At 33.9% G+C, this 16,769-nt stretch overlaps 1 pseudogene; it reads right to left on the reverse strand.

Moving 5' to 3' along the window:
- Window positions 1-4,551: 4,551 nt before the first annotated feature.
- LOC133879162 (UPF0481 protein At3g47200-like) lies at window positions 4,552-10,279 on the reverse strand (annotated as a pseudogene).
- Between the last annotated feature and the right edge of the window lie 6,490 nt (window positions 10,280-16,769).

Here is a 16,769-nt window from a genome sequence, read left to right on the forward strand (position 1 = left end):
ATCCAATGGCCAGAAAGAATTTCTCCAAATAACCCGCGCTAGGGCATGAGAAAAAAAGATGAAGCTGCGAATCTGTTGAAGCAGAACATAAAGAGTAGGAAGAATCCCGTTGAGAAGATACAATAGACTGAGCGATTCGATCCTTGGTGGGGATGATATTCATTCGTTTCACATAAAACTAAAATGTGATCAATGGAAGACTTTTTGGAATCAGAATATGCGACAGCTAGCTCTTTATTGCCATCGTACGTCTCATAAATGAGGAAGACTTGGTTGGAGAGTCTTATTTATTTCAACACCAAATATTTGCATCCTCATTTATGAGGCATTTATGAGGCTGAATGAATTAACTGACACAGTTTTGGGAAGTTTACAATTTTTTGTTTTTATATTTGTGTGGAGTATTGAAATAAATGGGAATGGTCCTACGTATTGAAAGAAGGGAAATGGTGATGTGACTGATGTCTTCATTAGGCCAGGCATGCAGTGTTCTTGTCTCATAAAAGATCAATCAAAATTAATATGAGATGCAAACAAAACAAATGTGGTTGGGATTGAAATAACACTGTCCTAAGCATTTTTTCATCATTTTTTTTTTTTTTTTTTGTCTTCTTCTTTTAGATGAGTAAGCCTGCACAACCTCCTAACTATATATTGTGGTGGCCATGGGCTATTTCATATAGACGGTGTAGAACAGTCTAGACCCACGATAAAGTTGTACATGTGAGTAGGATTGACATTTTTTTGACATGACCTGTGAATCAGACACAAATACGAACAAACTTATAAAGTTTGAGTTTAGGTTAAACGAGTTCGAGTCATAAATGGGTCAACTCGTTTTTTTTTTTTTAAAAAAAAAAAATGGTTATGCATCACAAATATTCTACACTACTACACACAATAACCTCCCCAAAAAAGAAGAAGAAGAAGCAGTTTGGAAAATAAGTAACAGCACAGCTAGAGAGAGAGAGAGAGAGAGAGAGAGAGAAGCTCGCTTTGCAATCTGATTGGGCTTGAGTTATTTATTTCGCTAAAATTATAGAAATTCAAGTTTTTTCTTTTTTTTGGTCTTTATTCTTTTTTTTTTTTTTTGGTCTTTGGCAAGAGAACCTTCTTGCAGCATGCTAGAAGGTTGATCTCAAGAGTGATCACTCATTAACCCCAAGTCCTGCAGCATCCCTTGCTAGCTAGGTTCTTTATTCATTTTGTAGCAAATTGGTCTTTCTGCTAGTGGCAAATAAAAAATAAATAAATAAAAATGGATTGGGTCATAAGCTAAATGGTTCAACTATGTCATGTCAGGTTTAACCCCGAACCCATTTTGCTAGCCCTGGGTGTGGGTGAGTTCAAGGCATTTTTTAATTTTTACTCTTTTTTTTCTTTTTCTTTTTCTTAAAACAAATGGGCATTTTAACAAAAAATTGGTGAAATTAAAAGGGAATGAATCATGAGACATCCAAATTACAAATTTTTAAATTTCGAAATTAAGATTGCAAAACCGCTTATATATACTCTGAGGTTGTAAGTAAAGTTTTCCCATTTTATTTTTGAATTTTGTCATGGACTCAGGGATGGAGCAATTTGATAATAATTTTGGTTTAGCTGCATATGTGGGATTGCGACTTATGGAGCAATTTTTTTTTTTTTTTTTTTGTTGCTTACAACAAAAAAAATTTAGCCAATTTTTATACTTTTAAGGCTCCGTTATTTCGGCATATAATAATTTTTGAAAAATATTTTTTCCCATATTTTTTAGTATTTGGTGCGATGGAAAATAATAGTCAACTGAAAACATTTTTTCTTTGACCGAAAATCTTTAATTTCCATTAATGATTTTCCTTTTTTAAAACTGTAAATCATTTTTCGAGTTTAAACTTCTCATTCTGAAATTACTGGAGTTTGCCGGACAGCTACCGGAACACCAACGGATCACAGCCGGAACTTTGCCAAACCACTACCGGAACTCAAATTTTTAGGTTAATTTATTTTTCAAAAAAAAAATTATATTAATATTTATGTTGTAAATAAAAATTGGTTTTTATAAGTTAATAATATTGAAAAAAAAAAATTATTTTCCATATGCACCAATATCGAAAAAAAATTCAAGCGAAAAAATTTTCTTGAAAAATAATTGTTTTTAAAAACATTTTTAGACGGAAAGCATTATACATTAAAAGAAACTGAATCTATTAAGCTAATTGCCACTTGATAATAATGATTTTTTTATTTTTTATTTTTTATTTTTTTTATTGCACAAAACATCACGCTTTTTATTTTTTTTATCACTATTTTAAACTATATATCATTGGGAAGATCAAGAAAGTTATCAAAAAAAAAAAAAAAAAAAGACTATCAACAGTAATGAAGACCTGAAGGCTGAAATTGATTGCGTGTATTTTTTTTATTATTATTATTATCTCTAATATTACTACATAATTAAGTCCATCTTTCCCATGTAAATGTAATGGGAGGTGGAGGTGGTTGGTTGGAAGGGCAGATAAGCTCATGCCTCTCACGTCCTTTAGTTCTTAGAGGAGTTCGAGAGAGGTCAAATATCCTTTCTCAACGTCCAATTCTCTTTTTTACTACACTAAAAACTCCGATTTTTCACCCTCAACCACGGATAGGGGCAATCAACACACTCATTAGACATCAAGGAAAATGACTCAAACAACGCTCAGACTTGTTTTCTTTTTGTTCTTTTGCAATAGTTATAATGTTTCAAGCTTTTAAGTTTATGTTAGATGAAAAAGAGGAAGAAGACTATGACAATATGTCTATTTATTAAACGTATCGTTTCAATAACATTTTTATTTTTTTAACTGTTTGTGAACCACATGCCGGCAGTAAAAGGTTAAACTAATCACTCTTTCTTTTAACGAGTCAGTGGGCTTAAAAAAAAAAATTAACGGATTCGAGGGCCAACTTTAAAAACAAAAAACATATATACCTTTTTATTTTTTAAGGGAAAAACATATATACTTACAAAAAGAAAATGAGTAAGTGGCATCTATCAACGCTTCAATCCAAACCACTTTTTTTTTTTTTTTTTTTTTTTTTTTATTATTATTATTATTTCTTTTTCCTTTTTCTTTTTCCAAAATCAGTCCAACTGTCCAAACCACTTAACTATCTATAAACTAAAATGGACTGATGGTAACTCTCTTAACTTTATATTTCCAAAGTAATGCCGAGTTTCACTTTTTCGTGAAAAAAGTGGTTTGGATGGACAGCGCATTTATTTTAATATATAAAGGTGTAAATGCTTTTTTTTTTTTAACAATTTGGGAAAATCTTTTCGTTTTTTTTTAACAAGTGTCCTTTTTCATTTTTTATGAGATCTTTTATTTTTTGTTTGGATGTCCCTACTGAGCTTTCTCTCTGCTTACAAAAGAAGCGCCAACGAATTTGGATCTAATTCTCCACCCCATTACACCGGCGGAGACAAAGGGGCCTGCCCGCCCCCCTAAATTTCTTAGAATTTTTTTTTTTTACAGATATTTAAAAAAAAATTAAATTAAAAAGAAGAAAAGAAAATGTTGATGCTATGCCCGCCCCTGCTGATAATAGAAGGAAAAAAAAAACTACATTTACATGGAAAAACCAACCGTCAAAGAAAATTTTATAAAAAATAAAATAAAAAAACCAACAACAATCATTAAATGCTCACTTGCTCAAGAAGAGGAACGGTCGAACGGAACAATTTTGTGAAACAACAAAAAAAAAAAAAATACATTTATCTCTCCATCTTGGAGAAACTTTAGAACTCCTGCATAGAAAAGACAACCATTAGAAGTCAAGAACACAAATATTTTTCTTTATACTTTGGGATTGGGCCAACTGGCCAAGTGACAAGTTTCAGTAGAATTTTTGTCACTCTCAGAAACGTTATTTGTTATTATTTGTTCTTTTTTTTAAGACATTGTTTGTTGATTTGTTATATTAATAGCTTTCGGAATATGCTAATAATTTTATTAGAATATCATTAGAGTACGTACCATTAGGCCATTAGTCTGCCATGTTAGTCTGATATATCAATTTGGCATATATTTATGAAGTTTGATAGCTACAATTTTTGTGATACATATATTATGTTATAATTTATATTTTGAATTGTAAGTACCATACCTTAATGTATTATAATAAAAATATAGAATATAAAAAGAACAAAAAAAAAATTATTTATCATTATATTTTATTATTTTAATTCCGCTCCTACTAAGATAGATTCCTGGATCCGCCACTGCCCCATTATCACCTCCATAGGCGGGGCAGAGCCGGCCTTCCCAACTTGGGGTTCAAATTGAAAAAAAAAAAAAATAAATAAAATAAAATAAAATAAAATTGGAAGGGCTAAAATTAGAAAAAATAAAAAAAATTAAGGATAATTTATTTATTTATTTATTTTTTTTGGAAAACTTTGGGGGCTTGGGCCCCCTCAAGCCCCTTAGTGGCTCTGCCATTATCGACAGGCCACCCATTCATTCGCCACCTCATCTCTCTCTGGATTCATTTCATATATTTCATTCAAGCACGTAATTTGAACCTCCCAATTCCATATAGTGCTAATAACACATCATGGAATTCTAATTCCTGAAATACAGACACTATGGATTCTAAAACAATGCGAGAAACTTGCAAATGAAAATGCTTGGTAAAACCAATTAAGACTAGAGCATGTCACAAGCTAAAAAGGATTATAAAGCTTAGATCCTATCCAAGAAACACTAGAGCACAGATGTTTCAAACCTTCATGACAAAAGGCCTGACGAAGTTCCCGACACTGATAGCAATGACAAAAAATCCAACAAAAGTTGCTGTGCCTCTCCAAAAATCACGAAAATATACACTTGTCAAGGTTGCTATGAGACGATTCCATGAGTTATCACAGTGCTCATTGAGCTGTTGATGGAGATCGTGGTAACAGGATTTACATTCAACAATCTCATGGCAAAGTGTGTTGATCAGTGTAGTCACTGCTTTGCTGCTACCACGCTTGTTGACAATCACCTTTTTTTCAACTAGCAAACGCACATCTTCTTTAGTGGTGATAAGATAATCCAATAACACAACATAATTGCAGATGTATGTGTTGGATGGATAATGACATTGCTCAAAGGCTATGAGGTTTCGAAAAAGAGCTTCTGTTTGGTCGTTAATCACAAGCTGTGGGACTTTCAAGATACATTGCACACTCTTAGAGCAGCGAAGGGATTTCAAACATGGTAAACAAGAGAAGAGCCATGAGAGATTGAAGCATGGACAGCGCTCCAAGCGCTTATCCTTAGCGAAATCTATGTCAAGTAAGGATATCTTTGAAAAATCTGGCTCAACTAATGCTTCAAATTCCAATCCTGTCTCGCACAGCTTAGTGGCTGTATATATTAGAGGTTTGGCAGGTTTGGAATAAGGTTTTGGGTTCGTAGGAGAGTAAAATGTTCTTTGCAAATCAGTGAAATGTTTAATTTCTGCCTCCATTGTCATGGGTATTCGATGCTTATTGGAGAAGAAGAACTCACAGGCAAGCTGAAGAAAGGTTCTTTCTTCTTCTCCATTTAAGGCAGACTTATATAATATTTGGAGAAACTTAAAGGGAAGCTGATTCTCCAGTAATATCAAGTCCTGCTTTATGTGCGATTCTAGCCATGCGTTGCTTAATATATAATCAGATTTTTCGCGTTCATGTTTTTCGCATTCATGATTCCTCAGGAAGAGCTCAATGATAAAGATAGCATCCAATATAATTATTTCCACAAACTTTTTTCTGTCGAGTTGGTCAAAGGTCTCTGAATAGTAACGGTGGATTTTTTCTTTCTTTTTTTTCAATGATGCTTACAAGATCCTTCGGGCTCTTCCCAGTCCGAGAACAGAAATCCTGAAAATATCAATTTTTGCTTTTTCATACCCTTCAATTCTTCAAGATCGTGATGAAATGGGCCAATTGAAACTAACTTACGAGTGTAGGCTTCTTTCTTTACTTGCCGAAGTTTGTTGGGAACCCTGTAGATGCAACACTCAGGCCACCTTGCAGGTTCATCGATTTGTGGTATGTCAATGACTAACTCTTCGTGGTTTGTGCCTGTCAATATCAGGCCTCTTAATATCTCTCATGAGATAATAAATACAAGTAGAAAATGTATCTGCACTTAATTTTTGTGGCTAGAAAGTTTTTGTCGTATGTGAAAAACATAAATAGGTATCTGCACTTAATTTTCATCTAAAATTTTAATATAAATATTTAAACTGATCATATCAACACCAATAATATTACAAGAAGTATTATTTATAATAAAACAAATATATATATATATATATATATATATATAAATAAAAGAGATAGTGATCGAATTAACCTATTTGGCCAAACAAGTGATGAAAAAACCACTCCTAAAAACTATGAACATTAAGTCCGTGTTTCCAGTGATGGGAGGTCAATATGTACATTTTCATATCGTACACATTAATTATGTGCAACACTAGTGCAACTGCAAGCGTTAGTGTTAACCTTTTTATACATAATGTGAACCATTAATGTGAACCACCTTTTTTTTCTTTTCTTTTTCTAATTTTTGTGAGCCACCCTGCCTTAATTACTAGAGAATCGAACATTAAATATGAAAGATAGACTTATATCTGCTTAGATTTGAATTCTTTTTCTTTTTCTACGTAATGAAGCTTTCACAATTTAATCTCTTACAAGAAATTGATAATTCTTCTTTTTGCAAAATATAGAACTAATAGAAGTATCTTTAACCTAATAAATCCTTGTTTTGAATTTCTTTTAATACAAGTAACGCATTATGTATATATATTGGACTTTCAAGAAAACGAAAAGAAAATAAAAAATAAAATAAAATGAGTTTATGCTTTTTTTTATTTTATTTTTTAAAAAAACATTTTGATGTGACATAATTATAAAAGTGATTTTTTATTTTTTAATTATTTTTTACTGTGTTTGTTTAGAGTGTTTTATGCATATTTGTTTTATTTAATTTGTTAGGGTTAATATCTTTTTTAGTATATGTGGTAAGGCACATTATTAAATGGTCACAACGGTTTCAAAAATTATTACAGGTAATGCATTTGTATATATCTAATAAGGAAAATGCTAGAATTCCCACCCCCATCCCACTCCAATCCCACCAATTCTAAGTGTTTTAATTTTTTTATTTAATAAATCAATTTTCAACTTTTTACACTTAGGGTTGGTGGGATTGGGGTGGGATGGGGGTGGGAATTCTAGCACTTCCCATCTAATAAATCCAAAAAGTACTTACGTCCAAATTTCGTCAAACATTGTAACGACATGGCACATCAAACGTCCAATCAGCATAGTAGTGATGAGTTTGTGAAATTGAAAAGGGATGGAGAAGACCTGAGCATGAAAGTGTAGTTATGAAGATCATAGAAGACAAGAACAAATATAAGCACAGTAGTGATGAAGACAGAAGGCCACATCAGCGATCAAATAACGAAATAGCATTTAAAAACTAAATAGCTTTCATTTCTTGGCTCTTGATATTTAGGGAGCATTTCTCACAATAGTCAAAATTTAAATTGATCAGTAGAAAGCTTATAAAGTCATAAATTTTCGTATTCAATCCTTCCCAATTTGTTATAATTAGATTTGAATTTAAGCCTCAAAGTTAATATGTATAATTTAGCAATTTTTTGCCCCACCCTCTTCCACTTATTTATTTTTTATTTTTTAAAATTTAAATATTTTTTTCCCGAATTTATAGTGGTATTTTGTCTTATTAAAAAATTTTAGGGTAATTTTTGCCTTTTTGCGGGACAAAAAGTGTACGTTGCAAATTTTTAGTAGTTTGGAGCCAGAGAATAAGGGACATTGATGTAATCTATAATTCGAGAGGGACATTTCAAATTGAATGTTAGCTTGAGATAATTAGTATGTATACTTTATCATAAAAGTAAATATATAAAATTTAAGACAATACTTCTGGTCCAAAGTTTATTTATTTATTTATCTTTTACCTAAGTATAGTAATTGATAAGAGAAAGGATAAGAATGGTTGAAAGAGTCTCCTTATATGTGAATATTAAATAGCCTCTTTTTTTTTTTTTTTTTTTGTAAGTACATTTCTAAAGGAAACAGCCAAGAACTAACAAAGGTAGAAAACATTACAAGGAAAGGAGAGACGGATCTTTTCCACTACAAAAGGGATTAAGGAGGGAGAAGTAAAGTAAGTGAGGCTGTAGCCAACTAAGTCATATGATGAATACAGAAGTTAACATTTCTGTTAATCTTCTTAGTCTTCGAAGAGAAAGAAGCTAGGTGGGATAGTTAGAAGAAATAATGTGAGAAATGAGGTCAGCAATCATTAAATCTTGCACCAATTAAGGATGAGTGTTGAAGACAAACAAGCTTGAATAGGTAGATCATTAATTCATATCTTATTATTATTTAGTAGCAACATCTAATTAGTAGATGAGTGTACGTAAGAGCATTTGAGAAAACCAACGGTACAAATATATGATTTTCCCTCCCAAAAGGTGAATATATCATTTTTACTATCTAATAAATCCATTTTCAAGAATTTAATGGACAATTTAAGTAAGATGCATCATATGTGACACCTTTTTTGTCAAATTTAACAAAAATTCTAATGAAAATGACGAAGTGAAAGAGTTAGGCAGATCAAGGATGTCGATTATAACTTTCCAAGGTTTGAAAAACATCACAAATGTGGGGTAAATTGGAAGGGCTAAGTGTAGCTTGCCAAAATTAAAAGATGTTTATTTGAAAGATTTGTTGTTCTATAATATAATATAGACGATATATTGGAACAAACAAGTAAAATTCGCTAGGCAGCTCTATCTTGAGGTTAACATATATCATGGGAAACCTCCTGTGCGCAATTGCATGAAAAACTTCAAAGAAATCAAAATTGTTGTACCTCAACCAAGTATATACATGATATACTGATAATATTCATCTCTAATCAATCTTAATGTTGCAAAGTATTTATATACATATAATTTTGATATTATTTTATGAATATATTGAAATAATTAACAAATGAAAATTTATATTATTTCTTCAGAACTTGTGAATACTTGAATGTATTTTATTAGTTTTTAACAATGAATTCTATTCTGATCAATGTAGTAACAAGCTCAACTGGATCTAAAAAACTTTTTTATGAAAAAGTATATAATAAAGTGAAAGGAGCTAGAAAGTAAGAACCTGCAAATTTGGCTTGCAAGAAAAGCTTGTATTGCTTGATATATATATAGCACTAAATTCTTCCTTTGATTAGTTGCCAACACTCAGGGACGTTTATATCTCTCTATCTTTTTTTTTTTTTTTTTTTTTTTTTTTTTTTTTTTTCTTACTGTTGATGCATCCACTCTTCTTCTTGCACTTGTATTTATACTACTCGTTTTTTGTGCCGGTCAATATCAAGCCTCTTTAATATGATTCACTCGTTCACATAAAACTAAAATGTGAAAGGAAGACTTTTTGGAATCAGGATGTGCGACACCTCTTTATTGCCATCGTACGTCTCAACAACCCCCAATTGGTTGGAGAGTCTTATTTATTTCAACACCAAATATTTGCATCCTCATTTATAAGGTTGAATAAATTAATATCAAATATATCCGGGTCCTAAAAATAAAAGAGAAATGCTAGAGGTACTTAGAAATCTTTACAAAGAGAGACTTATAAACTGAGGTGGAGCCTATGTGGCATTTTATCAATTAAAAAACTTAGACACGTAGGATTCCAAGTAAGATTGGTGTTTCATCAATTAAAAAACATAGACAGGTAGGATGGAGTCTGGTTCAACTAAGCACACCGGCCGGAAACCCACCATCTCCATCCTCCCACTACCACAGTCCAGCCTATTGCAAGAAACCCACCCAATCAGAAGACACAGGCACCTAACCCACCGGAAAACAGCAAATTACAACTACCATAATACTCATCCACTCAAATACCCAGAAACAAACCCACCCCCAACTGAAAATCCAAATCCAAAGCACCACTGCACCGGCATCAGCCAGATCGCGGAGCTACCAAACTCTGCGCCACCTCCCTGTGGCGTCGACCCACGGCAAGGACGCCGGCAGCACTGCAAAAGCCCACTTCGCCGATCTGTGCCTTGCCACCATCCACCGAGCTAGCCCTATCGCGCGCATCTGCCACCCTCTCCGGTGAAAGCACCGACAGAGATGGTAAAGGGCGAGGGGATCGGGTCGGCAACCCACCCGGGGGGGGCTTTGGATCCGAGGCGCGTCCATTCTCGAAGGCCATGGACGGCTGCGACTGGAGCTCGGGAGAGGGGATAACGGCCGGTGAAAGGGAGAACGGTCGGCGTGCTGGATTTCTTGGGCTGGCGAGAGGGGAGAACGGCCACAGCCACAGAGATCCGGAGACAGAGAGCCTCGGCGACCACCGGCGAGCTCCCGCTGGAGGACCGGCCGCCCGACGACGGGGAAGAGATAGGGCGACAGAGAGGCTCGATGCTTTCTACAAAGAACAATGAAGTTTTTTTTTAAAAAAAAAAAAAAAAAAAAAAAAACCAAGAATGACGTCAAAATGCCACATAGACTCCACCTCAGTTTGTAAATCTCCATTTGTAAAGGTTTGTAAATACATGTAGCATTTCTCAAAATAAAAATTATGGCCTCCAAGCCAGTACCGGTCCACGGAAAATTGTGGGCACCAAAAGTCAAGACAGCAAGACTTCCAGATAGACTTACTCTGAAAGATATACACCCGAACGAGTTGTCTCTAGCCCGTAAAAGGCTATTTCCAGGACGACATGACAGACGGCTCATCCAAATGAAGTCCCGGGACAAAATTCAACTTTTCCAATCAAAGCTTGAGACAAGTATATCTTGAAAACTCAAGTATCGATCTCGTCACAGAAGGATACAGATGTTGGAGTGCTTTGCTTTTAGTTCTAATGAATTGCATCGATCTCGATCAACTTTATAATCCTCTTTAGCTTGTGATCATATGCTCTCGTCTTAATAGGTTTTGCCAAATATTTTTATTTGTAAGTTTGTCACATTGTTTTAGAATTCGTGGTCTTTATTTCAGCAATTAGAATTTTATGCTCTGTTTATTAGCACTATATCCCAAGGCATATCCTACCATCCTTCTTCCGCTTTTCTCTCATAGATTATTAATTAAATTCTACTTAAGTTTATGAAATAAATAGTAATTTAATACCTTAATTTATCTCTCATATTTATGAATTCTTTCTTAAGAGTTCAATATATCCCAAGCGAGATCAGATAGTCATAACAATTGATAGAGTCCTTGTTCTTCATATCAGCCTCATTTATGAGGATGCTTAAGTCGATGTTGAAGTAACTCTCTCTAAGCATGATATAATCTTATCTATTTGGCATGCAGATAGTTAAGTGTGAGACTGACTGACACGATTTTAGAAGGTTTACAATTTTTGGTTCACATATTTGTGTGGAGTACTAAAACAAATGTGAATGGTCCTACGAAAGAAATCGTGTTGTCTTCATCATGCCAGGCATGCAGTGTTCTTGTCTCATGAAAAGATCAATCAAAATTAATATGAGATGCAATCAAAACAAAGGTTGTTGAGATTGAAATAACACTACCCTAAGCATTTTTCCATTTTTTTTTTTAGATGAGTAAGCCTGCACAACCCCCTAACTATTGTGGTGGCCGTGGGTCATTGCATATTGACAGCGTTGAGCAGTCTAGACCAACGATAAAGATGTACATGTGAGTAGGGCTGATTTTTTTTACACGACCCGCAAATCAAACATGAACATGATACAAATTTATAAGGTTTGAGTTTAGGTTAAAAGAGTTCGAGTTATAAATGGGTTAATCCGTTTATAAACATGTCAAACAGGTCAACGCGTTTAAAAAAGAAAAAAAGAGGTTCTACATCACTTATATTTTACATTGCCACACACAATAACCTCCAACACCCCCCCCCCCCCCCCCCCCCCCCCCCCCCCGCGCGGGGCGACGGCAAAAAAAAGAAAAGAAAAAGCGGTTTGAAAAATAGGTAACAACACAGCTAGAAAGAGAGAGAGAGAGAGAGAGAGAGAGAGAAACATAAGCTCGCCTTGTAATCTGATTAGGGTTGAGTTGTTATTAATTTTATTTTATTTTTATTTTTTGTTGTGGTCTTTGGCAAGAGTACCTTTTTGTAGCATGCAAGAAGGTTGATCTCAAGAGTGATCACTCTGATTAATTTTTGTGAAGAAAGCTGGTATACCCATTAGTCTCTCATTTAAGCTCAAGTCCTGCTGCATCCCTGCTAGGTTCTTTATTCATTTTGTAGCAAATTGATCTTTGTATTAGTGGTGAATAAAAAATAAATAAATAAAAATGGATCGGATCGTGTCAACTTGGCATGACCCGTTAGCTAAACGGGTCAGTTTTGTTGTGTCAGGTTTGACCCGAACCCAACACACCAACCTGTTTTGCTAGCCCTTGCTGTGGGTGAGTTCAAGGCATTTTTTGAATTTTTACTTCGTTGTTGTTGTTGTTGTTTTTTTTTTTTTTTTTTTTTTTTTAAAGGGCATTTTAACAAAAAAAAAATTTGGTAAAATTAAAAGGGAATGAAACTGGCATATTCAAATTGCAAATTTTTAAACTTTTAAGTTAAGATTGCAAAACCGCTTATATATACTCCAAGGGTGTAAGTAAAGTTTTTCATTTTTTTGTTTTTTGAATTTTGTCATGGACTCATGGATGGAACAATTTGATAATAATTTTGGTTTAGCTGCATATGTGGGATTGGGACATATGGAGCAATTTTTTTTTTTTTTCTTAGCTGACCACTCAAAAATATTTTTAGCCAATTTTTATACTTTTAAGGCTCCGTTCTTGAAAAATTGATTTTTTTTCATATGCACCGAATATAAAAAAATGTTGCCGGTAAAAAAAAATTCTTTAAAAATAATTGTTTTTAAAAACATTTTTAGACGGAAAGTATTTTACATTGAAACAAACGAAATCTATTAAGCTAATTGCCACTTGATAAGAACGATTTTGCATTTATTTATTTTATTTTTTATTACACAAAACACAGCGTGCAAATATATATATATTTTTTTTTATCGCAATTTTATGCAAACAAAACAAGGGTTGTTGGGACTGAAATAACACACTATTACTCTTTAAGTAATTCCAAGTATCACTTTTTCGTGAAAAAAGTGAATTGGACAGTGCATTTATTTTAATATATAAAGGCGTAAATGCTATATTAGGAAAGGGTAAAACTTGGATGGGGCAAAACTTCCGGAAATCATCCGGAAGTTTTGCCTATCAATGGCATTTTTGTAAATATTAATTCGTTTGACATAAAACCAAATATTTGCATCCTCATAAATGTGGCTGAATAATTAAGTGGCAAACAAATCAAGTTTTTTAAAATAAAAATAATGGACCTCTAGGCCAATACTGGTCCACGGAGAATTGTGGGCATCAAGTCAAGACAACAAAACTTTCGGATAGGCTTACTCCGAGAAATATACACGGATACACTTGAACAAGTCATCCACGAAAAAGGCTATTTTTAGGACGACATGAAAGGCGGCTCATCCAAATAGAGTTCTAAACCAAAATTCAACTTTTTTAACCAAGGCTCAAGATAAACATATCTCGAGAACTCAAGTATAGATCTTGTCACAGAAGGATACAGATATTGGGGAGTGATTTGCTTTTAGCTCTAATGAATTGCATCGATCTCAACTTTATAATCATTTTTAGCTTGTGATCATATGCTCTTGTCTTAATAGGTTTTACCAAATATTTTTATATATAAGTTTGTCACATTGTTTTAGAATCTGTGGTCTTTATTTTAGCAATTAGAATTTTATGCTCTATTTATTATAGCACTATATCCCAAGGCATATCCTAGTATCATTCTTCCGCTTTTGTCTCTTAGATTATTAATTAAATTCAACTTAAGTTGATGAAATAAAAAATAATTTAATACCTTAATTTTTTAACTTTGTCTCGGTAATTTTTCTATCATATTTATAAATTCTTTCTTAAGAGTTCAATATATCCCAAGCGAGATCAGATAGCCATAACAATTGGTCATGTCCTTGTTCTCCAGATCAGCCTCATTTATGAGGATGCTTAAGTCGGTGTTGAAATAACTCTCTCTAAGCATGATATAATCTTATCTTTTTGGCATGCAGATAGCTAAGTGTGAGACTGACATGACTTTGGAAGGTTTACAATTTTTGGTTCACATATTTGTGTGGAGTACTGAAACAAATGTGAATGGTCCTACGTATGAAAGAAATGGAGTTGTCTTCATCAGGCCAGGCATGTAGTGTTCTTGTCTCATGAAAAGATCAATCAAAATTAATATGAGATGCAAACAAAACAAAGGTTGTTGGGACTGAAATAACACTACCCCAAGCATTTCTCCATGATTTTTTTTAGATGAGTAAGCCTGCACAACCCCCTAACTATTATGGTGGCCGTGGGTCATTTCATATCGACGGCATGGAGTAGTCTAGACCTACGATAAAGCTGGTACATGTGAGTAGGGCTGACATTTTTTGATAAGATCCGCAAATCAGACACGAACATGACACAAATTTATAAGATTTGAGTTTAGGTTAAACGAGTTTGGGTCATAAATGGGTTAACCCGTTTTATAAACATGTCAAACGGGTCAACCCGTTTAAAAAAGAAAAAAGAAAAAAGAAAAAAGAAAAAAAGAAAAAGAAGAGGTTCTGCATCACTTATATTCTACACTACCACATACAATAACACCCCCCCCCCCCCCAAAAAAAAAAAAAAAAAGAAAAAAAAAGAAAAAAAAAAGAAAAGGAAAAAGCAATTTGAAAAATAGGTAACATCATAGCTAGAAAGAGAGAGAGAGAGAGATAAAAGCTCGCTTTGTAATCTGATTGGCTTGAGTTATTTATTTGGCTAGAATTATAGAAATTTGAGGTAGGGAAGTGATCCTTGCACAACACACTTTACATAATAATTACACAACACACTCACATAGGGTGAGACTCATGTGGTGGGTCCCACTCACATGAGTCCTACCCTATGTGAGTGTGTTGTGTAGTGTTTTTTTTTTTTTTTTTTGGTCTTTGGCAAGAGAACCTTCCTACAGTATTCTAGAAGGTTGATATGAAGAGTGATCACTTTGATTAATTTTAGGGGTGAAAAAGGCAGTTACAGTTAGCGGTTATTGGCCAAAACCACTAATCGTAACAGCCTATACGGTTAGCAGAAATCGCTAACCGGCAACCCTTTTTTTTTTTTTTTTTTTTTTTTTTTTTCTTTTTCTTTTTGGCCGTGCCTGACGTTTGGCCGTATGGAAATCGACCCCTCCACCGCCGACGTCACCTCCACCTATTCGTGGACCCAGCCGCCACCACCACCACTCCAGACTCTGATGACCTCCTCATCCAACAACAACGACCACTCCAGATCTATCCAACCACCACCACCACCTCTCCAGATCTACCTTCACTCCCACGTGCTCCACCACTAATCGTCCCTCCAGTGCCACCTAACTGTCCTCCAACTCCTCTACTGTTCCGATCTCTTTGGTTCCATCAATAATGCTTCCACCGCCCTTGATCTCCTCCCCATCACCCTAGAGCTTCTCTTCGATGACTGCGTTAAACGACTAGAGAGGGAGACAAAAGAATAGAGATGAGAATCATGAGAGAGTTGAGAGAATGGAGATGAGAATCATGAAAGGGTTGAGAGGTGAGGGGCTGGTGGCGTGGAAAGGGAGACGAGATAGAGTGGAGATGAGTCTAGGTATTTTTTATTTTTATTTTTTAAGTCTAGGTTAAATCTCCAAAATGAGTTGTTTTATATCTAAAAAATAATAATAAAAAATATAATAATAATAATAATAAGAATAATAATAAAGGCGGTTAGCGGTTAATGGTTTTTAAGGCGGTTTTAATAGTTTTACGGTTATACTGTTAGTGGTTAACGGTTAGCGGGTGGTTATTTCACCCCTACTTAATTTTTGTGAAGAAAGCCGGTATACCCATTGGTCTCTCATTTAAGCTCAAGTCCTCCTGCATCCCTTGCTAGCTTGGTTTTTATTCATTTTGTAGCAAATTGCTCTTTGTACTACTGGCGAATAAAAATAAATAAATAAATAAAAATGGATCGGGTCGTGTCGTGTCGTGTCATGTCAACTTGGCACAACCCGTTAGCTAAATGGGTTAGTTTTGTCGTGCCAAGTTTGACCCAAACTCAACACACCAACCCGTTTTGCTAGCCCTGGTTGTGGGTGAGTTCAAGGCATTTTTGAATTTTTACTTTGTTATTGGTTTTTTTTTTTTTTCCTTAAAAAAAATGGGCATTTTAACAAAAAATATATGAAATTAAAAGGGAATGAAACATGCATGGGATGTCCAAATTGCAAATTTTTAAACATCGAAGTTAAGATTGCAAAACCATTTATATATACTCGGGAATTTGATAATAATTTTGGTTTAGCTGCACATGTGGGATTAGGACATATGGAGCAATTTTTTTTTTTTGCTTACCACAAAATAGTTTTAGCCATTCTTTATACTTTTAAGGCTTCGTTCTTTTGGCGAAAAATAATTTTTTTAAAAAATATTTTTCATATTTTTTGGTGTTTGGTGCGAGGAAAAATAATAGTCAACTAAAAACATTTTTGCTTTGACCGAAAAAAGCTTCTTTAATTTCAGTAAAATATATATATATTTTTTTTAAAAAAAAATTGTAAATCGTTTTCCGAATTTGAGCTTCTCATTATGAAATTATTGAA

The sequence above is a fragment of the Alnus glutinosa genome, chromosome 10 (assembly GCF_958979055.1).
Source record: "Alnus glutinosa chromosome 10, dhAlnGlut1.1, whole genome shotgun sequence".
Classification (NCBI taxonomy): Eukaryota; Viridiplantae; Streptophyta; class Magnoliopsida; order Fagales; family Betulaceae; genus Alnus; species Alnus glutinosa.